Source organism: Chlamydotis macqueenii, chromosome 11, assembly GCF_036417535.1.
Source record: "Chlamydotis macqueenii isolate bChlMac1 chromosome 11, bChlMac1.mat, whole genome shotgun sequence".
Classification (NCBI taxonomy): domain Eukaryota; kingdom Metazoa; phylum Chordata; class Aves; order Otidiformes; family Otididae; genus Chlamydotis; species Chlamydotis macqueenii.
This window is the reverse complement of record NC_141566.1, coordinates 14,499,615-14,518,397: the sequence shown is the minus strand read 5'-3', so window position 1 is coordinate 14,518,397 and position 18,783 is coordinate 14,499,615.

The following is an 18,783-nucleotide window of genomic DNA, read 5'->3' as shown; positions in this document are numbered from 1 at the left end:
TAAGGTTACATTTTTAGCCCAGGGCGCATTCATTAACGGCCCTGTAAACCAGGTGAATAAGGAGAAGAAGAAAAGGAGAATACTTGCCAAATAATTTGCTTTTGAAACACTCTAATGTACCACTGAGGTTATTTATTTGTGATGTGACTTTGCCTAGATAGAATAAATCTGATAAAGTCTGGACACACAGAGCTAAAATAGCATTTGAGCCGGCTTGTTCAACACAGGTCAGTGTGTAATTACGAAAACATTCACATGCCGCTTAGTCACGGCAAAAAAAAAAAAGAGGTTTTTTTGGCACTGATAATATGAATTCCATAAGAAACAAAACACCTTTGCAAATCCAAGTCATCATGTCATGGCTGTATTCTGGGGGGGGAATGCTGCTCAGCACATGAACAAGGAGTACGGCACATCCCAGAACAAGTCCAGGGAGAGTCTGCATTAAGGGAGTATTAGTTACGGTAAATAAAGATGGCAGAAAAGTCAATGTTTAGAAAATAAATGGAGGGCTAGGCTCAGCTCAACCCATGCTCAACCTCAGACAACCCTCAGACTTTGAATATTTGAACTTTGAGACTGGAGACAGTCTTCGGGGCTAATTGAAAAATGCTTATGAATGCAACACAGTGCAGTTTACTTGACCTCCATGTCAAGCGTGTTCCATTGCAGAAAAGGCCTTGAACATCATGGGAACGCTGGCCCACCCACCGGCAGGGCTGTGCAGTAAATCAGCTTACGCTACAGCTCATTGCCCAGGGAGCAGCCAGATTCCTTGCGGAGCCAAGGGAAACATCCAGCCTTGCTTGAAGGTTTGCAATATCTGGGTGTGGGGGAAGAAGAGCTTTGGTTAGCAATTTGAGTCCTAAAGGAATGGAATTGAAGCGGGTATTAATTAGTGTCTCTGTTTATTGGCACTGCCATACGATTTTCCATCAATTCAGAGTGGCTGTTTTGCCTTGCTCGTACAATCCAAGCATCAGGGCCCTCCACATCCTGGGGTGCAGCCCTTTGGAGCACTGGTGTGCAAAATGCACCAATGCAACTGCAGCTGGGACCAAGGCGAAAGCAGCAAGGAAAGCATTAAATTCATGTATTTATTCTTGTGGTTGACCTCCCTCATTCCTGGGAGGCATAAGTTAGAGCAACCCCTGCCTGGTGGTATCTTGTACTTGCCTGTGATGCTACAGGGCCGCTGCAGCCCAAATGTTGAGGGCACCTGGATGTAAAGCACCGATTTGGCCATGTGTAGCCTTCCAGCAAGACACAGGTTTGGTACTCCCAGGGAACAGGAGGTGGGATGGGGTTAAGCTAGGGAAGGACTCAGGAGCCATTCCGTCCAAGGCAGCAGCAGCAGCAGCAGCCCTCCAGAGCAGGCGCTTGGCATGCCTCCTGACTGCAGCCCTTGACGGAGGACTGGAGGATTTAGTTCAGAATGCCTGCAGATCCCCGAGGAACGGATGCTCAGGCTCATTGCGAAATGATGGATCAAGGTTTAGCAAGGCAAACTGAGAATTGAGACTGAACTGGTTTTGGAAATACTTCAACGGCCTCATTACCAAAAATGACAACTATCCTTTTGGTATTTCTTTCTCCTACTTTTTTTTTTTTAAATAAAATTTCACTTTTAAAGCATATGATTTCCCATTTTTATTATGTTTCCTCTTGTTTCTGATTTACTTTGGCAATTATCTCTGAGTAGGACTGCAGTGCCACAGACCCAAGGCATTGCTCTGCTTGCCGAAAAGCCACTAAATCTTGGAAACTAACCATGAAATCTGAAAACAGAAGAGAGACAATGGCTGGAGCAACACTCCCTTAGAAAAGGAGTAGTGGAAACCTCAAACACAATGAGTCCTTTGCCTCTAAGATGCTGTGTGATAAAGGAGAAGGTACTGCATGGGGTGCTCCCATCCTGCCACCCTGGGCTCGGCGCTGGCATGCTGGCTGCCGGTGCTGAGATTCAGCCTGTGCATGGAGCTGCCCTGAGAAAGATGCTGCCCTCTCCCTCATTCTCTTTCCATCTGTAAACTTGGACCAGAGATAGCGCCTGCAAACTGAAGTCAGGCAGGAGATGCTTTTGGCAATACTTATTTTAAAGACCACTGTGTGATGATCTCGCGGATCACACAATAAATGGCCAAGTGTTATATATGACAAAGGAAACCCCTGGCTTGTGAAAACCTTTTTGGAATTGCCGTAGAAACCTATCAAGTGCTCATCCTTCAAAGGTGGCTGCTGCATAGGCCAAGGACTCCTCACTTGCATGCAGAACAGAAACAACGTCTGCGAGGTAAGAAAGTGTGAAGGGGAAATAGTCTTACCCTCCATATTTGCACAATGGTCTTTAGATTGCATTATATAAATCAGCCCCACCAACTAAATGTGGAGTGTTCTGAAATATTGTATTTGCTTTGGATCAGTTCACAACCAGATTGCTTTTATTTTGTTTCATAAGAAGTTGAGATTGGAGATGTATGGACATGTTACTCTTTATGTTTGCATCTGCCACCCTGGCAGGAGAAAAATGGTTGCTTGGGTTTTGCAAACGTTCTCCAATTATTTTCCTAAAATGGCTTGGATGAAATACTGTTGGTTCATATAATTAGCTGAAATAATAAACTGGCAAGAGTTTGGTTTTGTTTCCTTTCAGAAGGAAAAATACTGCAGTGAGCTCAAAACCCTACAGTGCAGTTGGCACGAACTGCAATGCCATGATGTGAAGAATTTGGGGTGGATCACAGGCTGCACCCAGCCCCATTGGTGGTCCTGGGTGGGAGGACTTAAATTCCCAGTGCTCTGTCTCCCCTTTGGCCATAGGTTTTCCACTCGACTCTGGAAAAGGCAGTACTGCTGGCATGGGCTGCGATATCCCTGCAGAAGATGTTTCCAGGGAGGCAAAGGGAACTGCAGAAGAGCACGATGCTGCGGAGCTTCAGATTTGTGTGTTCCTAACCTGCCAGACAAGCCAGTCTAGGTTCACCCGCATCCTTTTCTTACCAGCCTCATTATCCAGACAGACTGAAATCTTACTCCAGTGAGTGCCAAAGGACAAACCCTGGCACATGCAAGCAGACAGGAGAGATGCTCCTAGCATGCAGCTGCCCATGGGCAAGAGAGCACTGTGGCAGCCCAGTATGCTGGGCCAGAAATTCCTGACATGACGGTGAGCAACTTAGTTCTCTCTTTAATCCTCTGTCAGCTCTTGAAGCAATTTGGTGATTGTATCATCCCCCCGCATGCAGAGGCACAGATGCACTGGGCACATGTGGGTCTGTTCCTCGAGGACAGAGGAACGCATTGCAGCACCATTGGTCCTGGGGACCAAACACAGAAATTGCCCTGTGACACATGCAAACCTCTTCTGCTTCCATTGCCCGTGCTTAATAAAAGAAAGCAAGTAACAGTCTAAGTAGCAAATGCTGCAGACCAAAATAATCTAGTTTTGAGTCAGCTTTGGAAAAGATGTGTGGGTTTTTTAAATGCTTTTGAAGCTGACAGTACCAACTTTTATCCCTGACCCCTACAACAACCCTGCCTCCCTTCCCGCCTCTCTGCACACCCTCCCTGCACAGTAACCTCTGCTCTTCCATCCTGCATGAGTTTTGTACACTTTGATAGTGGATCAATCACCATAATAGCTGTTGTCTTCAAGGTTTATTAATGCTTTCCAACTGAATTCCTGTTTTCCTGCTAATAACCTTACCAGTGGAACATTTTGGTGGACATGCAATTATTCATGTGGCAAACTTGCTACCCAAACGCTGGTGGGTGATTAGTAAGCCTTGCATCCAATGAGAAGCAAGTAATTTTTAATTTCTGCAACAGGCTTGAAGCTGGGATTATTTCACTGGAAGACTGTCTTCACTCCAAGCAATACTTAGGAAGGAGGAGCAGCTGGTGTCTGTGAAGTGAACGAGAGGGACCCAGATGCTCCCCATAGGGATTTGTTTGGCCCCACAGCTCCTATTAGCAGGCTTGTCCCTGAACGGGAACCTGTAGAGTGCAAATGAAATGAGGAGAGGTCTGAAATGAAGGGGGCAAATAAAATTTGGGGGTTTGGCTCAGCTGCTGCTGGCAGGGATGAGGAAAAGCTGTGCAGAAGTAGATCTGTCATGGTGCTGGAGCAAGGAAGTTCCTATGGGGGTTGTATGGGTCAGGCTTGTTCCTGCATCTTTGAGCCTGTCGTAGTTCAGCCCGGATTTGGACCAGACTAGGCAGTCTCTCTCTCACTCCCCCCACTCTCTGAGGGAATAGGGAGAAATAAGAAAAAAAGGCTCAAGGCTTGAGATAAGGACAGGGAGAAATCCTTAAAGTTACTGTTACAGGCAAAACAGACTCGACTTGGGGAAAACTATTCATTTATTACTAAAACCAAAGCAGGATAATGAGACAGAGAACAAGATAACCTCCTCCACCCTTCCCTCTTCCCAGGCTTAACATTATCTCTACCTCCTTCCCCCCCACCCCCGAGCGGCACAGGGAGAAGAGGGAGTGGGGGTTATGGTCAGTTCATCACTTGTCACTTTACTCCACTGCTTCCTCGTTGGGCGAAGAACTGCTCACATTCCTCCCCTGCTCCAGCGTGGGGTCCCACCTGTCAGGGACTGAAAGAGTTAATGTCTCAAACATTGTTGTGGCTGTGGCTCCGTGTCCAGTCTGTACAGGGGAGGTGGAGGCCGCAATGGGGGATGTGCAGCTCCCCAGGTCCCTGTTAACGACTTGCAGGGGTCACACAGCAGTCATCTGAGGAGGGGGCTTCCGACCACCCCTCACATTTAGTGCCTGCTTCGCACCTGCGGAGAGGACTCAGAGCTCTCTGGAACCAGACCATGGGGCATAACCGAAGGTGGGGATGAGACTATAAAAGACACTGAGGGAGCCGCGGTGTGAGCCCCCCACCAGCAGACCATCACGGCCGCCTCCCCGCCACCATGGCCCTGCCACCAGAAGCCACGTGCCCGCTACCCCGCTGGAGGATCCGGGCACCCGCCCATCATTGTTGTCACTGGATCCAAGGGTGGTGATATCTCTTTCCCTCTTTTCCTCTGTCTCTTTTCTATTTTGCTTTTCCTTTTTAGAAATATCCTGATAAGAGCCCCGGCTACCAACCCCCTTGTCATGGTTTTGTTTAGTAAGGGGGGGCCTAAGGTGGTAGCTTCTGTAGGAAACTGCTAGAAGTTGCTCCCCTTTGTTCAGGGGACTTGGCCAGGCCTAGGGCAGACCAGCTGCTGGCCAAGGCCTAGCCGATTGGTAGCAGAGTGTCCCGTGATAACGCCTCTGCGATAACGTATTTTAAGAAGGGGAAAACAGAAAAAAAAAAGAGAGAAGATGTGAAGAAGCTGAGCAGGGGCAGAGGTGCAGAGGGGGAGGCGCAGGCCTCATGGGCCTTGCAGGCCTCACCCTCTGGCCTCTCGCCAGGCAGCCAACTGGGCCTGACTCGGTCCAGCCCGGCTGCAAGAAGTGGAGAGGAGATGAGATGTAAAAAAGATCCTGAGAGACATCTACCAGCCTGTTGTGAGGAACGGCTGCAGACGCCAAGGTCAGTTCAGAAGGAGGGGGAGGAGTAATGCAGCTCCTGGCCAAGATTCCCCTGCAGCCTGTGGTGATGACCATGGTGGAGCAGGTTGTCCCCCTGCAGCCCATGGAGGTCCACGGAGGAGCAGAGATCCACTTGGAGCCCATGAAGGACCCCACACCAGGGCAGGTGGATGCCTGAAGGCGGCTGTGGCCCATGCAGGGCCCACTGGGACAGCTGTTCTAGAGGGACTGCACCCATGGAAGAGATGACCCACGCCGGAGCAGTTCCACGAAGGACTGTGGCCCGTGGGAGGGACCCCACAACGGAGCAGGGGAGGAATGTGAGGAGTTCTTCCTCCGACCATGAAGCAGCGGCGTGAAACAACGTATGATGAACTGACTGCAACCCCCATTCCCTCTTCTCCCCCTGTGCTGCTCGGGGTGGGGGGAAGGTAGAAGAGATAATGTTAAGCTTGGGAAGAGGGAGGGGTGGAGGGAGGTTATCTTGTTCTCTGTCTCATTATCCTGCTTTGGTTTTAGTAATAAATGAATAGTTTTCCCCAAGTCGAGTCTGTTTTGCCCATGACGGTAACTTTAAGGATTTCTCCCTGTCCTATCTCAAACCTCGAGCCGCTTTTCCTTATATTTTCTCTCCCTGTTCTCTTGGAAGGTGGGGGCAGTGAGAGAGAGACTGCATAGTCTGGTCCCGATCAGGGCTGAACTATGACACCCCTTTATGCTTTCCAAGTTTCCAAAGTTAAGTCGTTCCTTCAAATGTTAAATAAAATCCTAAATTGACTGTTTGGTTTCGGTTCACCTTAATTTAGTCCGAGGCAATCACAAACCTGCTACAGCTCTGGGCCGTAACACCACACACGGGTCACAGTCCTTCGTGAAACTGCTCCGGCGTGGGTCATCTCTTCCACGGGGTACAGTCCCTCCAGACTGGCTGCCCCAGTGGGCCCTCCACAGGCCACAGCCTCCTTCAGGCATCCACCTGCTCTGGCGTGGGGTCCTCCACGGGCTGCAGGGGGATCTCTGCTCCTCCGTGGGCCTCCATGGGCTGCAGGGACACAGCCTGCTCCACCATGGGCTGCACCATGGGCTGCAGGGGGATCTCTGCCGGGAGCAGCATTACTGCTCCCCCTCCTTCTTCACTGACCTTGGTGTCTGCAGCCATTCCTCTCACAAGAAATTCTTCACAACAGGCTCAGGCAGACGCCTCTCAGGATCTCTTCACATCTCATCTCCTCTCCACTTCTTGCAGCCAGGCCCGGCCGAGTCGGGCCCAGTCGGCTGCCCAGTGGGAGGTCAGAGGGTGAGGGCTGCAAGGCCCGCAAGGCTCGCGCCTCCCCCTCTCTGCCCCCACTCAACATCTTCACATCTCCTCTCTTTTTTTTTTATTCTGTTTTTCCCCTTCTTAAATACGTTATCGCTGAGGCGTTATCACGGAACATTCTGCTACCAATTGGCTCAGCCCTGGCCAGCAGAATCCACTGAACAAAGGGGAAACTTCTGGCAGGTTCTTACAGAAGCTGCCACCGTAGCCCACCCCCCCCCCCCCCCCCCCCCCCCCCCCAAAATAAAACCAGAACAGAGCAATAGCGAGTTGGGCAAAGCCAGGACAGAAATGCCTCTGCAGCAGCGATGAGGAGTTTGGCTATGGAGAAAGCCAGGCTGGGTTTATTTCTGCTCCTCTTATTTAAGCAAAGCTGCGGGTATCACTTCACTAGCTCAGCTAATCTCCGCTATCTCTCCCCAGCAGTGCTCTCTAGTTTTTGGTAGATAGGGAATGCTCAGGACTAGATACCGCTGCTGGGCACAGCTCCAGTTCCCTGTGGTACAGATAGATACAGGGCTCTATATGGACTGAAGGCAGCATGTGGTCTTTAGTCTAGATTATGTTCGGCAGACAGAATAGTTAGCTGAGCTGTGAGTCATCTCTCTGCTTCAAAATAGTGAGGCTTGGCAGCTCTGTTTATCCTTTACTGATTCATTTTGGTGGAAGCTAGAATCTGAGAAGTTTAAAAATTAAAAGGAAGAGTCTGATTGCTGTAAAGTATGGGTTTAACTTGCGGCTTTCTTTTTTTTTCCCTACACTTTCTTTATTGGCCCCAGGCACATTACCAGAGCTATCCATACAGGCAGTGTCAGTATTTTTATGCTGACTGTAAAAATACCCTGAACTATTTACTCTGAAGAAGCCAGCACCTCTCTTGAACGCAACAGTGCTGGGGCCAACATATTCCTCTTCCAGACAACTGAATATGGAAAAGAATGCAAAACACGCTGAAAAAGCAGAGCCTGTCAGTCATTCCTCAGCAGCTGTCAGCATCAGAAAGGATGGATGCAGAAGTCAAACATGGCCATCTCCATCCAGTCACTTGCGTGCCTCGCTTAAAGGCAACTCTTTGGGAAGCAGGATACAAACTTTTTGCTGGCATGTACCCTAAATGTCTGTGGCCTTGCGACTGAGTGGATGCAACTGCTCTGCTACAGGGCAGACAAGGGGCTGGGGCAGGGTGCAGAGGGGACAGGAGTCCCATGAGCCTTGCCAGGGCCCCTTACCTTCAGCTGAAGCAGGAGCTAGGTGCAGGGTTATCCTTGGTGCCATGGCACATCCCTGACTGCGGTTTCTGGACCTGACTCCACCCCGCATGAGGATTTAGGGGTTGGTGGCTTTGGCTCTCTGTGACCAGGGCTGGCACCGAGCCACGTGCTGTGGCAGCAAGGGGCTGGTGGCAATGGCTTCCACCATTCCACCCCGAGCACATATCATACCAGAAAGCTCTTGCAGGGCTGTAATACCCCACCAGCACCCTCTTCCCCATCCATCTCCTCCAGTGTGAGCAACACAAGATGAATGCATCGCCCTGCACGCATGGGTACAATCCTGACCATTCCACAGTCAGCAGCAAGCGCCCATCAATCCACTGGAGTCACTTTAAACTGCTTTTATTCTATTTGTTTTGTTACGCTGTTACGGCTCTCCTCAGACACAGTGCTAATTAACTCAATCTCATCCTAGCGCATCCTGGCTCCCACATCATCTCCAGGGCTTCCAGTCCAGGGAATTGTAACAGATCATTTACCCCAGGAGGTTTAAATGGATGCTTTTCTGTGATAGAGCTATAGGCAGAGAGACTTATGATTGCAGAGGTGCATTCAAGTCTCTAATTCAGTGTGCGGCATCAAAATTTGTATAGATTTTAAATAATTCATCACTGGGCTTCAGTATATTTAGTCATTCAAATTAGGAATCTAGAATTTCATTCTGCAGAGAACTAGTGTGTGTCATTGTCAAAGGTTAGCTCTGCCGCCCGTGTCCATGCAGAGGAGTTCAGACAAATTAAGTCGGAGGAAGTGACTGGCAGCAAAAGATACAGGAAAATCTGTGACACGTAATAATGCCGTGAGAGCCTCCAGGCAGCTGTAGGCTGGGTGATGCCGGTACGTGGTCCAGCTGCACACCGCTGAGATGCTGGGAGACCGTTAGCAAGGAGCATTGCCTGAGACTGCAGGGTTAGAGCCTTTTGTGTGGTCTAGGTAAGGTCTTAGGGCTTCAACCCATGAGCTGCCAGTGCTTGGGGACTGTCTCCATCTGTTGTGCCCTGTTCTGTATGTGGATTGCAAACCACTGGAGGCAGTGAGATGCTCTCGCTCTTTCCTGCCTGTGACTGTAATGCAGGCAATGCAGACACTCGTACCCAATAGCAGACACAGCAGCCGTGGTGGACCCTCAGTTGGAGCTGGTAGCAACCTGAAGTTTGGCCAGTCGCCAAACCCACTGCAGCGGTGCCAAATCCCACTGCAAAGGGATGGTTTAGAAATACGGACTCATAGCTTCATTCTATAGCCGCACGGTTTCTGGTTTGGATCTACCTCTCCCCCTTTTGTGATCCAGGGGAAGTCCTTGAGAAGATGCTCCAGGAGTGATGAGTTTGGAGGGACTGTGTGAGCAGCATCTCCCAGATGAGATCCACCAAGTGCGTCGAAAGTTGTCCCAGACACAAAGCGAGCTGGAGCCTTTTGTCCACGCGACAGTCTATTTGTGGGAAACGCTGCCATCAGGGGGGGGTTGATTCTGCAAGGCCTCAACACCTCTTCACCTCAACAGGAACAGGAAGCACTCTGCACCTCTCCTAGGATCTCAGCACACCACACAGGGTTGAAACCTTTTGTCTCCCTCTTGTTTTTATGCATTGCAGTCACATTATAAAGAAGTCCCGCAGAACATTCAATTACTTCCTGCACAATTATAATCATATTTGTGTACCTACAAGTAGGTCACCAGTCTCTTAGGTTAATCAATTATAATAGCGTTCACACCGGTTTCTTTCATAAATCACTGGCTTTTATTGTATCCACTGAGATAATGGGGAAAAACCATCTAATTTTGATCTAGCCAGAATGAAATGTGAATGTGCATAATTTGCTCTTACAAAGTGTATCTAATGTTCTCTACATCTATATTTATTTGTGCTGTTTCATGCTGCATATCACTTAAGTGGCAAAAAACACAGAGGCTGCTGCACTTAAAACTAAATGACTCAGAGTAACACAATTTAACTGCATTTATTTTACATTGTTCATCATGACAGATATTTTAATAAGCCACTTCTGATGCCTGATGCCCTGATTACTAATCACACTGAAATTTGAGGCTCGACAGCAAGATTGTTTGGTGTGCTGCAAGAATATGTGAAAGTGTTGTTCCGCTGTGTAAACTAAGCGGTTAAGCGGAGAGGGAGGACTTTGCTCAGGCTGGAGGCTGTGAAGGCTTTAGGACGTAGCTGGATGCCACCAAATAGTGAACATCTGCTGAGCCACTGACATCGTAGCTGCTCTAGTGCCTACCCAAGCTGCAGTTTTCAAACAACTCAGTGAATGGGATAAATCATAATGGAGTGGTTTCTCTTTTCTGCCTACCTAACTGGGGCGCCTCAGCTGTCAGAGAAGACATGTGGGAGATCCCAGTGCCACCCTCAGTGGTGGCCCCGGTGCAGTCCTTGCTTGGCTGGCTCGGAGGGAGAGTGAGGTATGTTGTGAAGTATAGAGCAAGACCTAGGCCTGTACTACCAGATCTGACTGATCTCAGTTTAACTGGAGAAACTGGAGAGGAGGGCTATGGAGATGTTCAGAGGCTTGGGATGCCTGCCCTGCAAGGCTCTGGCTGATGGGGCTGGGCTGGTTTAGACTGGTGAAGGGGCGAGTTAACAGCAGCCTACAGCTATCTGCAGGGAAGCTGCAGAAATGACAGAGCCAAACTCTTCTTTGTAAAGGCAAAAGGGTTATAGAACACTGGAACAGGTTGCCCAGAGAGGTGGTGGATGCCCCATCCCTGGAAATGTTCAAGGCCAGGTTGGATGAAGCTCTGAGCAACCTGATCTAGTCAAAGATGTCCCTGCTTCTTGCAGGGGGGTTGGACTAGATGACCTTTGAAGCTCCCTTCCAACCCTAACCATTCTGTGATTCTATGATTCTATGAAATGATGCTACAAGGGGCAACAGCAGCTTGGGAGGCTCCAACGGGACATTGGGAAAGACTTCTCCCCTGTGAGAGAGATGCATCCCTGGTCACCTGCCAGGGTGGTGGCATCTGCATCCTGGGAGGTTTTCGTGCCCTGGCTAAACAAAGCCATGGCCGAGCTCTTTGAAGTGCTGATGAGGCTCTGGAGATCCCTTCCCACCACTGCTGCTGTGACCCCATGCTTCAGTACCCCTCAACAGGAATTCAAGAAGGGTGACACAAGGGGGTGTGAGCCCTTCCCTTCATAGCAAATGTCCTTGGGTTTTGACTGTCAAAAAGATGCATCACCTTGGCGAGAGACACACCTGTACAGGCAATGGTGGCAGGAAGGTGGAGGCTCTGGTATCAGCAGAGACCTTTCCCTGCCATGAGCATGATGGTACGCCCATTGCCAACAAACTCAATGTCTGAGCGGTGCGTTGTCTCAGACCCCTTGCCCAGCTGCAAACCACTGCTCTCCATCCAGCCCCTCTTGGAGCAAATCTAATGCAAACCAACTTTAGCTTTCTGTCTGCGCGAACACCTGCCTCAGCATCCCTTTGGCTGCCAGCCTGGAAAACGCCAGCGTTGGAGGGACGGCAATGCAGGGACAGCGTCCTGAACAAAGCCAGTGCACAAATTAACCTGAGAGGGGGCTGCTGGGACTCACCTTGCGCAGAGTTACTGACTACTCTGGAGATGATTTACTGGTTAGGAGATGGATTCTGCTAAAGTGCTGCCTGTTTTGGAGCTGTGGAGAAATTTTTTGCCGATTTCCAAACAAGACCTGAAAGAGCAGGTGAGCGCTTGAGCTCGGCTTTGTGAGATGGCAGCTCCTTGGGTCTTCCCCAGCTTCCAGCAACACTCCCTGCTTAGATCGGCGCTGCGAGCTGCGGGCTCGCTCTGGGCATGCTGCACCTTGCAGCTCGCTTCCGTGCTGTGAGCTCTGTGTCCCTTCAGACTCAAATGGCTCTCTGCTAGCAAACAGAGCTGCTGTCGTACCGTTAATCCCAGACCAACTCATGAAGGGTTGCTGACAATAGAGCTAGGTGGAAATGGCCTTTTTTTTTCTAATCTTGGTTGCAATCTTCTGCTAAAAATCTCCATATTTTCAGAAGCAGCTGCTACCTGAAAATGAACAGTGTTTTCAAACCCTCTTGTGAGGGTTTTTGCATGTGTTTTGTTTTGCAGAAAACCAAGAATTTTTATACCTGAATTGGTTTCTGCTTTTCTTATGGAAAAAAATTAGCAATTTTTGTTCAGGGGAAGCTTGCTCCATGGAACTGTTTATTTTTGACAAAAAGTTGCTTTTTTTTTTCCCTTGAAATTGTTTACTGACAAAACCCACTCCAGCTACTGTGACTTGGCCAACTGGAAGGCCTGGCACATTATTAACGTAGTTATTCACTGTTTTGTTTGTGGTAGCAGCAAGAGCCCTCGACTCATCCATGAGCCTATTGGTCTTGGGCATTGTGCAGGTTCCCGTGCAGATTTGGTGGTCACATCTGGGGTGGTGATGCACTGGGGTGAACAGGATGGGGATGGTACCCCCATTTTTGGCAAGCATCCTTCATGATCCCACACACACAGCATGGACTATGGGAAGGGGTGCCAGCACAGCCCTCCACGAGCTGTTCTGCTGCTCGACTCTGCTCCAGAAAAGTGTTTGTGCGGATTTACGTGTGTTCGGCTCCTATTTTAGGAGGGAAATGTGTCAGTAGATCATAAATGTTCCAAGTGATTTACGTTCACCGGTGTGGGTGCCTTAGCCCCAGGAGTAGATAAATTGCGGTTTAATGTTTTATTTATGCTTTCAGGGAATTTCATGTCTCTGGAAAGGACCGGGTACATAGCTGACTCCCGGTGGGATGGATAACTGGCTGGAAGGGCTCTGCCAGCACCCCAGGCGGCTCCCTGGTCCCGCGCTGCACAGGGCACTGTGGGAGGTGTTGAAAAGCAACTTACTGCTTCAATTGTTTTATATCTGAGTAGATGGTTTTAATCCATTTCTATTTCTACAGGAGTTTGGAAGTCATACACATTGGAAATGACAGCAGATGGCACAATAGAGGGTTTAGCTGAGTTTTAGGTATGCAGACAAGTTAAATTAATTAACAGTAATCTCTTTAAAATGTATGGTAGAGTAATACCAGTCTACTCTATAGAAAGATTATTTGGGGCTTAATAAAGACCTGGGAGCAATTAATTATGCAATAACCCACGGTTAAGCAGATGATATCAGCCAGTCGGTGGGCAGAGTATGGAATTGCCACTTTCCAGAGAGGATCCTTTGTGTTTGCTATGTGGAGTCAGTCTGCACCGGTGTCTATGAGGGGTGCCCACTGTCGCCGAAATTTTCCTGCGGATCATGGGTGTAACCCCCCACGCTTCACTAAAGGAAAACTGTTAGAGCATAAGGCATGCAGGCCCAGAGCAGGTACAGCTGCAAGGGAAAACAGAATATTTTGCTAAGAACTAATAGTTAGCTTATTACCTTATAAGCACCTATCTAAGCTCTGTTCAATTAATGAAACACAACTTAAAGCAAAAAGGATTGGTACCCACCAAACCACTACACTATAAGCTCTTCTAATTATGCAATAAGATAATGTCCACCAGATTAAAATTTTAATTAGCTTAATTTAGAAATAGAAAAAGTATTAGATTTCTAGTTCTGGAACACCTAAAATTACCTTGGGGGCCGAGGGGGGGAATTGAAAAACAGTTGAGCATTGTGCATGTCCTCTCATCTGCTGCTTTCCGCAAGACGTCAGCAAATCCCACTGGGTTTGGGCTCCTGGGTTTGCTTGCAGGAGGCTGTTTGGGGGGGCTGTGGGGGCTCTGGGTGCAGTGCGCCAGGGTGCCCTTGGTTTTCCCCAGCACTGATTTCCAGCCCCAGCTGCCTGCAGAGGGACTCGACTTTTAGAAGGCGGAAACACACTGGCTATAATAGGGACTTTTGTTCTTTTTCATTTTTTCTTTCCTTTTCCCTATTCATAGATTTAAAGGCCAAACCAGACCATTAAGTCCAACTAATCCTACATCCTGCATGACAAAGGCCATCCCGCCCATCCCCTAATTCCTCAATACCATGGCTGACCATGACCATGTGATTATACACCTTCCTGTAAATGCACTGAGAGCCTCTCTGTGCTCCAGAAACAGAGCAAGACCCCTCTGAAAACACCCAGTCTCGATTTAAAGACTTTAAGTGGCGGATGATTTATCACATCCTTCATGAAACCATTCCAATGCATAATTACACTTACAGTAAAATAAGTCAGTGGGGTTGAAAGCATGGGGAGCTGTAACACGCAAAGAGCACGGTATACAGTTGTGTTTGGTTATGAGGTAAGGAATCCAACAAATCTCTTTTATGTCTTTTCAAGGAAGAAACAAAGACGTTTGAACCATTTGCACAACACAGAAGCTCTCCAGCCCACGTCTTGAAAGGGCTAGAGGTTTGCTGGGGAAGCTTTGAGGAAAGGGAGTAATAAAGAAAAGAGGGTTTTATGATGCAAGGTCGAATGGGAAACTTTTATTGAAGGGGCTTGGCCAGCTCCTAGTCCCATGGGGGAAAGGAGGAGGAATTTGAATGTAGTGTTTTTCACTTTTGGAAGGTCAAAGCCATTCCATACAATTGCAAAGCCACATAAGAGAAATACAGTTATTCCTCTGTCACGGCTGTCAAAAATGGAGGGGGAGGAAGTCCCAAACACTACATTTCATCAAAGCCCTGAAGGTAAAAATTATCTGATGGCTTGAAATTTATCTTAATGAGCAAAATCCAGCCAATGGAATAAGGTGCAGATGAAAGTGACAGATGGGATCATTTAAAGTTTGATTCTTTGCATGAAAGAAAATAATATCTTAATAAGTTGTTTTTCTTCTGGTTGTTACAGTGTTCTGCATAGAGTCACAGCCTCCCATTGGCAGGCCCAGGTCTCTGATGGATTAATTTATCCAGAGTTTCTCAAAAATTCAGAGTTAGAGGGAGCTTCTGGAACTCCTCAGCTCATGTAAACCCATGGAGCTAGTCCAAAAGCCGGTGGCAAGTGGAGATAGTCTTCCTGGCCAAGAGATTTTTGCTAGGTAGGGACTGCAAGCAAAGACATGACAGAGTTTATAAACCAAGGTGTGCTTTAATCTTACAGTTAATGGAGAGCAATGGTGGATTGCTGTTGTGGTTTTGTTTAGTGAGGGGGGGCCTAAGGTGGTAGCTTCTGTAGGAAACTGCTAGAAGTCGCTCCCCTTTGTTCAGTGGACTCAGCCGGGCCTAGGGTGGACCCGCTGCTGGCCAGGGCCAAGTCAATTGGTAGCAGAATATTCCGTGATAATGCCTCTGCGATAATGTATTTAAGAAGGGGAAAACAGAAAAAAAAGAGAAGAGAAAATGTGAAGAAGCTGATCAGGGGCAGAGGCGCAGAGGGGGAGGCACAGGCATCGTGGGCCTTGCAGGCCTCACCCTCTGGCCTCTTGCCAAGCAGCCGACTGGGCCCAACTCGGCCGGGCCTGGCTGCAAGAAGTGGAGAAGAGATGAGATGGATGATGCGTCTGCCTGCCTGTTGTGACAAACTTTTCTTGTGAGAGGAACAGCTGCAGACACCAAGGTTAGTGAAGAAGGAGGGGGAGCAGTAATGCTGCTCCTGGCAGAGATTCCCCTGCAGCCCGTGGTGCAGCCCATGGTGGAGCAGGTTGTCCCCCTGCAGCCCATGGAGGCCCATGGAGGAGCAGAGATCCACTTGGAGCCTGTGAAGGACCCCACACGGGGGCAGGTGGATGCCTGAAGGTGGCTGTGGCCTGTGGAGGGCCCGCTGGGGCAGCTGTTCTGAAGGGACTGCACCCCGTGGAAGAGATGGCCCACGCCGGAGCAGTTCCACGAAGGACTGTGGCGTAGGGGTGGGACCCCACAACGGAGCAGGGGAGGAATGTGAGCAGTTCTTCCCTCGACCATGGAGCAGCAGCGTAAAACAACGCGTGATGAACTGACCGCAACCCCCATTCCCTCTTCCCCCCTGTGCCGCTCAGGGGGGGAAGGTGGTAGAGATAATGTTAAGCCTGGGAAGAGGGAGGGGTGGATGGAGGTTATCTTGTTCTCTGTCTCATTATCCTGCTTTGGTTTTAGTAATAAATGAATAGTTTTCCGCAAGTCGAGTCTGTTTTGCCTGTAACAGTAACTTTAACTTTTTTTTTTTTTTTCTCCCTGTCCTTATCTCAAACCTCGAGCTGGTTTTCCTTATATTATCTCTCTCTATTCTCTTGGAGGGTGGGGGGAGTGAGAGAGAGACTGCGTAGTCTGGTCCCGATTGGGGCTGAACTATGACAATTGCTCCCGAAAATGTGCAAAGGTGCAGATCTGGTGGGGAAATGCATTTTGGTGAAAGTGCTGTGGGGCAGGGTGAGTAATCTTGGGTTGGCCAGACTCAAGGAGAACCTGTCCCGCATCAGGGCTCCCCGCAGGGATAACTGCAGTGGACTCCGCTTTAGGAGCTCCCTCTACAAGGCTCGGACCCTGAGTCTGAAGCTGTCTGGGATCAACCTTCTAAAAAAATATGAGCAAGCATCAATCAGGCAGGTTGGAAGAGTGCTTAGAAACGTATCAATTTGTTCCCGAGTATTTTCAGACACAAGTAACTGCAAGAATTTACTACTGCTGTATAAAAATATTGCTTGGGACCTAGGAAGGTCTGTAAAAGCTCTGTGCAGTCATAGCATGCATTTCCCTATAGGAGGTCTGCTGAATTTTGATGCTGAGACATGCTGTCAGACAGTCCTTAGCGTGTAGGACCACAGTGTTGTGTGTTATGATTAACAGGGAAAGGCAAGCAGGAAAAAGGGTGGAATCAGCCCCCTGGATTAAAATAATAGCAGTCTTTACCATCTCTTTCCACAGGTGAATTTTGCTACAGTAATCTGGTGCACGCACAACATCTCTGTGCAATAGTGTACACACAACAGCAGTGGACCCTGCCACCCGTGAGAGGGCAGGAACAAGAGCATCAACCCTCCCTCCTCTCCCCACTTATTTTCTGATTAGCAGTTAACAAAGGTTGAGGACAAAGAAGAGGTCATCTTTTAGCTCCTCTTATTTAAGCAGCGGTGGACTAGATTTTACAATCTAGATGATGAAGGCCGTCCTTTCCAGGGGCCCGCAGCATCCCAAACCTACTCCGACGTGCTGAGCAGGAGGCTTGGACAACGACAGGGCCAGGCTGTGGTGCTCAGCCCTCGCAGGCCGAAGGGATGCTGGTAGCATGGAGCGGGTACCCACACATCCACCTCTCCTGGCACAGACAGGGACAGAGCCAGCCAGCGGACGCTGACTGCACGTGCACTCCCTGCCATGCGGCTCTGCGTCAGCTGGGAGGAGAAGGAAGGGATTGCAAGGAATTTCTTCAGATGTATTCCAGTAGCGAATTAAAATAGCTGCTCCTATTTTAATCTGGTGAGGTGGCAGCTAAGGCACATGCTGGACTGGCAGTGTCTCCCACAAAGCGGGGAGTGAAAGAGCAGCCTGTGCCTTTGGCGATGGAAACACAGGGCTGGCTGTGAGCGGCCTGGGAGAGCGTGGCCCCTGGCCAAGCGACCCAATCCTCGGCTAGAATCGAGGATCAGGAGGTGTAAGTCCGTACTGCCCTGGTTTTCTTTTAGTTATTGCGAAGTGTTGTAATGCTGTAAACCCTAAGTGTTTTCAGGAAACAACCAGAAATTGCTGTGCTCAATATTCTTTATTTACATCCAGCCCAGCTGGGGATTGTCTACTGAATTCTGTTGTGGTGACATTTAGATTCTGAATGCTGATTTTTGTTTCCTTATTCCAGAAGTTTCAGTGTAATATAACACAAATATTCTGTCTCCCTGTAGACTTGTGGCGGTGGAGGAGGGGGCTACAGAGAAAGGTGAGCTTTTTCTTTTTTTAGGAGTCCTTTTACACATAACTGGAAAGTGAAACTCTTGCTTTATCCCTCATTTTTATTTCGTAAGGGGATGTTTGCTGTAGGCCTTTTGCAACTGGCACAAGTAGATTTGAAATAAAGGAAATAAAATTTATCTTCACGTCTTCAGAAACCGTGAATTATTTATTTGCTATCCCTGGTAAATCTGCTTTTGCAAAATCTCACTGTGAAACGAGTGTTTCTTTGTTTTGCTGGACTACAAGAACACTCCCTGAAGATTCATCAGCCCTGCTGCTCCGGGAAGAAGCTGGCCTTCCTTTTTTCACCAGTTGGTAAAGCTTGGGGTTTGTTTTTTTTTTTGCTTCCCCTTTGATTCTTTCATGCATTTTACAAATTAGGTAATTGCACTAACTCATCTGTGGAAATTTAAGACTTCTTCCTGTGATTTTTTTTTTCCTCCTGTATCTGATCTCCTCTCACACAGGTTAATCCCACAAGACTGTGTTGCCCGAATTCAGCATTAATTTCAATAAGCAAATATTTATACAGCATCCGAGATGCAGTCTGTACACAGAATGACACCAAATTAAGTTAAATCGATATTAACTGCTCTAGGACTGAAGAGTGTCCAGGCAAAAGGGCAGTACCAGTTTAACTAAATCTGTTTCAAAAGCAGTGTAATTAAACTGGAATAATTTCACTGTGAAGGGCAGATTTCACCTTTCAGATTTCTTGGATGCCTTTGGACCAAATCCCACTGTATTTACTCCACAAAGGACTAGCTATTGAGACAGCATTAGGTAATATTGTGTCTTTTCCCACTGTTCCTTTCAGGGCCACATTAAATGATTTCCCCCT